Source organism: Pinus tabuliformis, chromosome Q, assembly GCF_031772625.1.
Source record: "Pinus tabuliformis cultivar Carrire ecotype Pingquan chromosome Q, CPIR1, whole genome shotgun sequence".
Classification (NCBI taxonomy): domain Eukaryota; kingdom Viridiplantae; phylum Streptophyta; class Pinopsida; order Pinales; family Pinaceae; genus Pinus; species Pinus tabuliformis.
In genome coordinates, this window is record NC_142296.1 from 450,975,962 (window position 1) to 450,984,483 (window position 8,522).

The window sequence follows — 8,522 nt, forward strand, 5'->3', positions numbered from 1 at the left end:
TTGTAGACATTATTCACTTCTTGACTACAGGGTTGGCACCAGAAGTCTATACAAGCCAATAAAGGAAGGAATTAGTAGTACGTGCAGCCGATTTTTCAGTCATTATGGGACATTTATATAAGATGGGTGTAGATGAAATAATGCGAAGATGTGTCGGACTTTAAGCGGGATAGCATTCTCGTAGAAGCACATGGCGGAGATATGGGAGGCCATTATGTAGGAAATGCAACTGCGCAAAAGATTTTGCGCATAGGTCTATGGTGGCCTACATTGCACAAGGATTCCAAGGCGTATTGTAAGGTGTGTGATGCATGTCAAAGAACCTACAGACCGTTGTGAAGAGATGAGTTACCACTACATCCTCAAGTATCTTTGCAGGCCTTTGAGAAGTAGGCGATTGATTTTTTTGGGCCAATTTAGTCCCCTGGAAAGAAAACGGGCGCATGCTATATTATCACTACGATGACATATCTAACTAGATGGGTGGAGGCACAACCAGTTAAAGATTGTATAGGGGCTACAACATCAAAAATATTGTTTGAGTATGTCTTAACTAGATTTGGTTTCTCGAAAATATTGATGAGTGAGAGGGGTATGCACTTTCTAAATGAAATGATCAACACGTTGACTAAAGAGTTCCAGGTCTACCATTAGAAGAGTACACCATACCATCTGTAGGCAAATGGAATTGTTGAAGCTTTTAACAAGATTTTGGAGAACACGGTGACAAAGATTTGTAACATGCAATGGAATGACTAGGATGTGCGCGTACCTGTAGTACTATGGGCTTACAAGACTACTTGTGAGAAGCTGATAGGGAAAACACCATTCAGATTAGTATATGGGGTCACAGCCATAATGTTGATGGAGTACATTGTGCCTAGTCTACGCATAGCATCTATTACAGTTATGGCAGATCGCAAGGCCTTGAAGGAATGGCTCGCGAAACTGATGGAGCTCGAAGAAGATTGATTTTGGGAAGGATTCCATCAACAAGCACAACATGAATGCAAAAAAAGATGGCATGATCACCACATCAAGCTTCACATGTTCAAGGTAGACGATCTTGTCCTGTTATATGATAGTAAATTCACAAAATTTCGAGTTAAATTACAAATGCATTGGTTAGGGTCATATATTGTCAAAGAGATTACAGATGGAGGTAGAGGTTAGCTTGTGAAGCTGAATGAGGAACCCTTCCCAGGAAAAGTGAATGGGAGTAGGTTGAAGCTATATATAGGGGATCCTACACAATCACTATATGGCAGTAGGATAGTCTTAGTGCTCCAGGCAGTTGCAAAGGAGTGCAGTACTATAAGCTACATTGCCTAGCCAGGAGGACAACGCGACAAGGAGGTTGCGCGAAGACTTCTAGAGATGCAACCCACGAAGATGCACTTAGGAAGATACACCATGGGAGAAGGTATCACAAAACACAATAGGAAAGTGACCATTGGAGTTATTGTTCATGAGTTGACGGCCAAAAGACGATTAAGTGGAGTGGGGTGGGGGCATTTAAGGATAGAACATTTGAAGAGTTGTCATTGAAACAACATTTAGGGGGAACAGTCGGATTTGAATTCAAAACTCCCTATAAATTACGCATGTCGGTCCAATAGTGAACACATTGCGCTCTCAAATTTGTTGCTAAATTTCATTGTTTGTCGCCTATGAGCTGAGCACTTTGGGAAGAATTCCTATCATGAGCAAAGAATTCTCCTGAAGCCCACGAGTTGTTTATGGAGAGAATGACTACCACCAAACCCATCAAAGCCCTAAGCTTAGAGGCAATTGTGTCCGTCACACCAAGACTAGAAGTGTCAAATGTAGAGGGTACACTTGGGGTACCCACGGCACCGAGGTCATTCAGACTCAAACTAACCATGACAAAAGTCAGACAAATTGCAATCAAAGAGAAGCAATCCATAGAAAAGGAAAGACAAAAAGTTAGTGCTGGTGTGTGCATCCCGAAGGAAGCATACCAAAAGATAGGCCAAGCTGAAGATATATAAGAAACCAAGGTGAGTAGTGGACCTAGAGGTGGAAGAATTCTAGGGAACAAAGGAAATTGATGCTAAAGGGGTGCAACCCATAACAAGACTACCCAGGTATATCCCTCCATGGAAGGGAAAAGAAAAGGCCATGAAGGACCCAGATTCTGAGATGTTTACAATATCCATGCCCTTGCTACCTGAGAAGGTCCCTTTCGAAGGCGCTCAACTTGCAAGGATCCCATTATTAAAAATGGAGGATGAGGAGCTCACAAGTAATGCTAATTTTCCAGACTTGGTGGTAGAAAAATATATCTAGAGGGTCTATTATGAAGAAACAGGTGTTATAACATTGGAAATAGAGGAATGGGTCTATGGTGTCAAGTAATGAGGGTTGCTCAATCTGTTGTGGGTGCCCATTATCACCTCACCCCCATTAATATGATATGTGTGCACCAGCTCCTCACATTGGTGCACGATGGATGTTTATGGCTAGGAGGGCCTATCCCCATTACGGACATGGTAATTCACAGAATCACGTGGCTACCTTACAAAGGCACGAACCTGGCTAAGGATTTTGGAAGAAATACTGGGGAGAAAGATCTTACAGAGAGGATGAAGAGGGATTACAACCTCCTCAAAAAGTCATGAGGGTATTCCATTATTTCCATAATAGAACATCCATTTCAATTCGTTGGCCAGATTTTAGTAGGGAAATTGATGAGAAAATGTCGAGCGGATGAAGTTTCGATGCTAGTGGCTTCCCTTGCTATAGCAGTGCTTGAAAGGTGTACAATTTAATTGGGCAAGATACCTCTGTTAGGAGTTCCTAGTGATCTACCATGAAGCCCAAGATGATACCAAGTTGTTCCACTGTTCTTGGTTGTTGCTGTCAATTGTTGTTGCATGGAAATTATTGGAGGATAGCTAATTTCCTCTGCTTGAGGAAGGATATCCAGAGGCAGTGCAGTTCGCTTCCTTATGGTCTACAAAGGATGCCATGCGGATTGTAGAGATGAGGATATTTTGGGTTCTTATGGAAATCGATCTCTGTATGGAAATCAATCAGCATATGAGGTTGTCCCCAACCTTGTTCATGTAGGTGTTAGCCTACGCGGTGTTCAAGTCTGACTTCCATAGAGTCTATATCCAAGTGCAAAAGGATTTAGAGTAGAAATGGCACCTGTTGCCCTTTTTGGTGTCTGAAACGAATGTGCAAGGGGTAGTAGCATCATGGCCTACAGAGTGGAATGTCCCATCAAAAGTAGATGTTGGAATAAGCACGGGTGCGGGAATTTATGTTTTGCAGAAAAGAAAGAAGGCGGCTAAACAAGTTGTGCGTAACCTCGCAAAACAATGCAAGAAGGAAGTTGCAGAAAAGGCTCGCATTGAGCACGAATGCGCTGATAAGGAGTAGGTGAAAAATAACTATGTGAGTCCCATAAAGGTGACAAGACAGCTTCACCAGAGACAGAGGAAGAAGATCTTTCAGGACAAGGTGATGGAGTTTATGAAGGGCAGCACACCCCCTTTATTTTGAAAAGACATGGCAGGGAGCAGAAAGGAGGAAAGCGTAAGAAGCAAAAATATGATAGAAAACTAGTTGATCCCATGGTCTTAAAAAAGGATTATCTTGATGAGATTGGTGATAATGTTCGGGACACCACCATAGAAGTGTTGTAGCAGTTCGAGCAGTAATACATGAAGACACTTGGGGTCATCCAAAAGGATCTGTGTGAATTACATCTCTAGGCAACCAGAATCTAGGAAGATGTCGGGAAAAGTACAGTTGTAGAGATGGCTTGGCCGCAAGATGTGAGAGTCCCCCCGTTACCTGAAGGTTCAGTCCATGTCGACACAGATGAAGAGCGTACAATGCTTCAGAAAGTCACAAGCATGGGACTGAAATTTCCTGCACTATCACTTGAATATTTACGTGCATTACTTCAAGGAGTTGTGGAAGAACTCAGGATTAGAGAATAACAAGCACTCAGTGCTGTCAGTGAGTTTAATGTCACCAATCAACAATTGTTTTCAATGAAAAGATGCAAACTCTAAAGGAGAAGGAGGCACTTCAGGTGCATAGTTCACATCTGGAGTTAGCAATAGTGGAGGCATGCAAAACAGTGCCTAATATTCACATCCCGGAGGATGCACAGCCTGAAGCCAAAATCTTAAAACTAGCCGTAGGTGTGCATGAGGCGAAAGCAGAAGTTGGACGAGTCACTTTCGAGTTCAGCATGAAGATTACGAAGCTGCAGTTAAAGTTATAGCCCACAACTCTGCCTGAGGTTTGGGAGTAGTGCGAAGTTGCAATTAAGGAAGGCATGGCTACCTTGGATGCCACAGTCATTGGCTCTGCAACACTATTCGAGAAGGCTATTGAGCTAGTGAACAATATGTAGGAGGATTCGACACTACAAACGTTTACGACAGAGGTAAGGGAACTGCAGCACCAATATGATGTGATTCACCCATGGTCCACAGACCATGGAATTGTATGAAATTTCTATAAATAGTGAGACTTAGCTAAGGGAAAGTAGAAAGAGATAGAGGTAAAGACAAAGAAGAGAAGAATAATACGAAGAAAACATAGATATTTGGGTCGAGGACAAGATCTAGGGTAGGAAGGCTCTGCTTCCTGCACTTAGATAGGGAAATAAAGGCTTTGCATTTGAGTGTGTGGAGCCTAGGTAGAGTCCGAAGTTGAGTGCGCAGAACCCTACAGTTGTGTGTTCAGGGAAGTTTTGTTCTATAAACTTGAATTGAAGATCAATAAAGACAGTTTTTTCCAGAGAATTTCTAATTATTCTGTTTATCTTTGTTAATGTTGTAAACTACTGATAAATGATTTGTTAATGAAATATTGATTCAATGTTACACGATTCTCTTGAATAAGTCTTCATTATGTATGTAATGCATGTTTAAATACTTTCATAAAGACTCTAGTGATTTCTATTATGTTTACTAATGACTTAAGTACATCTGCGCGAACACTAATTTAGAAGTGCTCTCTGATGCTCGTAAGTAGGAGAATTGATTATTAGAGGTACGAAATGATTGATCATAGACCTTCGTCAGGGTCTAAAGTCTGCTTTAACAGAGTTGTAGCAACATGTCCTAAGAGTTTATCGATCTGCGCAAAGGTAAATCTGAGGAACTAGAAGACATCACACTAGTCTCCCGATGCAGAAACTTGGTTCTTGCATCCTCCCATACTACGTCAAGTGAGACTGCAGCCTGCGCCATGTAGGTTGTTGCTAACAGGGCCAGTAGTGTAGGGTTTTGTTGGTTGGGGTAGCTAACTCTGAACCAGGGTTAGGACCCCCTGAGCCAACAAGGACCACAGTTCACATCTCATTTGATCCAAAGTTTTCTTGAGAAATTTAATATCTACCACATAATTACTTCACTATATCATTTTCATGCAAATGGCTTAGAGAGAACTAATAAGTGTATAAAAGGAATTCAAAATAAGATTGTATCTAGCCACCAGAGGAACTGGGATGCTAAACTTCTAGAAGCACTATGGGCATATAGAACTACATGGAGAAATACTACTAAATTTTGACCATACGAATTGGTGTATGGTGAAATTTTTTTATTTCCAATTGATTTTGAAGTAAAAACACTTAGAACAACATTTCAAGTGAACTTAGATTTAACTACAACTCAGAAACATCGGTTAAATCAGCTAAATGAACTTGATAAGAAGAGATTGGTTGCCATTGAGAAAACAAATATCATCCATAAATATAGGGCTAAGTGGCATGAAAACTTTATAAAAATGAAGATGTTTTATAAAGGTGATTGGGCTCTACGAGGTAGACACAATCTTCGACAATGGGACTATGAGATTAGTTACCATAGAAAGTGCCAAGGTACCATTCTTTTCCAATGGGCATCGTCTTTGGTTATATCATAAAGCTACCTCAAAGGATTCATTGGTTAACATTTTCATAGGATCTTATCTCGAAGTTACGGAAGCAGGGGAAAATTCTCCTGTGCTGTCAAATTCCTGAAATCCAATAAGTGCAGTAGCTACAAACCAAGTTTTGTTGGCAGTTGATACACCAAAAATACAATCTATATCAATATATATATATATATATATATATATATATATATATATATATATATATATATATATATATATATATATATATAAAATAAGAAAATAATAGAAAAAAATAAAAATTAATAAATAACTCTCCATGTGAAAACATCTTATGGGGCACAGGTAGATAATTGTGCCAATTGAAAACCACTTTGTGGCGGTTGACTGTTAGACAGGAAAATGACCTAACCATCAGCTCAGAGGAGAAGAGCAAGATGATTGAAGGACTGACCAAGTTCACAGGCCCATTTGTTAAGCTAACATTGTCTAGGAACTAGCAACCTGCTTTATAAAGCTTCCTAGCAAGGCATAAGGTGCGTTAGTGCCTAGGTAACTCTGTTTGTTACCTCGGGAAGAGAGTTAGCAAACCTAAATGAGTTTATCTGGGTCAAAGGAATAAGTTGACCGAGAAATATTTCGATATTCTCTCCTATGTCAACTCACAAAAGAAAGGAAACATCAAAACTCAACCTGTTTAGAGGAATTACTAATTCTTAATGGAGTCTACAAACGGGAAAGATCACAAAAGCATGGAAACATCTCTACTTTTGCCCAAAGGAACTCATGAGGGATTTTGCAAGGCTTATCCTCTAATGCAACATATGTGAGGCTAGGGCCATGGTGGAAAAGGTAAAAACATTTTAAAGGATTTCCTATTTGACTGTTGAGACTAGTCTCTGACTAAGGCATTGCAAGAGGTTATGAAGGGAGAGAGAGAGAGGAGCTTGAGGAGTAACAGAAGGCTGATACAATCGATGGTTGTAACCACCCTTTTCTACAATAATATAGAACTTTAATTGTGTTGTCCACTCCATGGCATTGGTAGTGTAGTTTGTTTACATATTTATGCAATGCCATTATTATGAGTGGCTTAGATACATGTAATTAGATATCTTTATATGTTAATGTATTGATTGTCAAAGTTATAAACTTTGATATTACACCTTGTCTTATCTATGTGCAGGTTCTCATCTGGATCTAGTTGAGGGGTCTTCCACTCTGCTACTTTCGCTCTTCAACAACACCACGCCAAGACTTGAGGTAATAAGTCCTTCTTCTTGCTTTGATTCTTATTTGTTTAACATAGATATGTATGCATCTTTGTGATAGTTGCAGCTAATCTGACATCCTGCCAAGGATCCCGAGAAGATCCTTGAGGGTTTCTACATCACCAAACACCCGTGCATTAATCCCTATAGCAAATTGGAGACTACATTAGGGACTACACTTAGTTCGTAGTTTTCTCCCAAAAAGTTCCCATATATCTCTTTCTTCCAGGCCTTCCTGTACTTTTTGATCCCCTTTCTGACCACTCAAGACTATACAACACCCTTCTCTCAGTTCTTAGCCCTAGATATGATCCACAAAACCTTCTTTTTGAGCCTTTTTCCTCACTAATGTTGTCTTCTAGTGTAAAGAATGCTTTATAAATCATTTTGGCCTCACACACAGTGCTTTATTGCAGCCATTAACTCTATTTACCCTCTATTATAGAGCATTAGCCAACCTTTTCTTGATAAACAAATTTCTCTGTGACCTCATGGGTTGGGAAATCTTCTTGTAGATTGATCAAGGACCTGCAACTATGCTTGATTGATTGATCTGTCTCCTGAACAATGTTTTTTTTTACAAAAATAGCTTTACTTCTTAAATTTTTTTCATAGAAGAAAAAAATACAATTTTTTTACTATTTTCTGCTTGGTTGGTTAAATATGCATTTATTTGGTTTCAAAAGTTGTTAGAGAGCATTGTAGTTCTATCAGTTGTACTTGTGTTTCACTGAACTAGGATGCATGGTATATATATTGACGTATAAATGACTTTTGCTTTGTAGAAGCAACTTATTCATCGAAAGCGAAATTTAAAAGCATTTTTTTTGCATGATTTGAGTCAGAGTCCCACATAACTTCATACGTCAACACCCCCACCAAAGACTCTGATGAAGTATATTTAAAATTTACCTAATAATATCAATAAGCAACTTGTTTTTGACTAAACACACATTTTTTTAGGCTAGGATCTTGGGTTAGGCAGTTGTGAGTTAACTGCCCAAGTTCATACACCGAAACTAGTGTCATTAATGAGGGAAATCCTTTTGCACTCATACTATCTGGGACCACTCCAGAAAAATCAGAGCTAAATATGAGACAACATCGGACTGTAAACAATGGTAGCCCACCTTGAGCTTACTTCTCCTTCGGGTATTCTATGTATCAGGGATCCCTTCGGGGATATCAGAGCTGAGTTGGGGACTCAGGTATCCTGCCCACATAGTGTACTGTCTCCAATTATGTCCCCCCTGACAGTGTCTGTGATTTGAGGTAACCATAGTGTCCATAGTTTTAACGATGAACATAAGGTGGATGTGGTGGACTACCTTAGTACTTAACATAGACGAACCTGCTTTGTCTTTG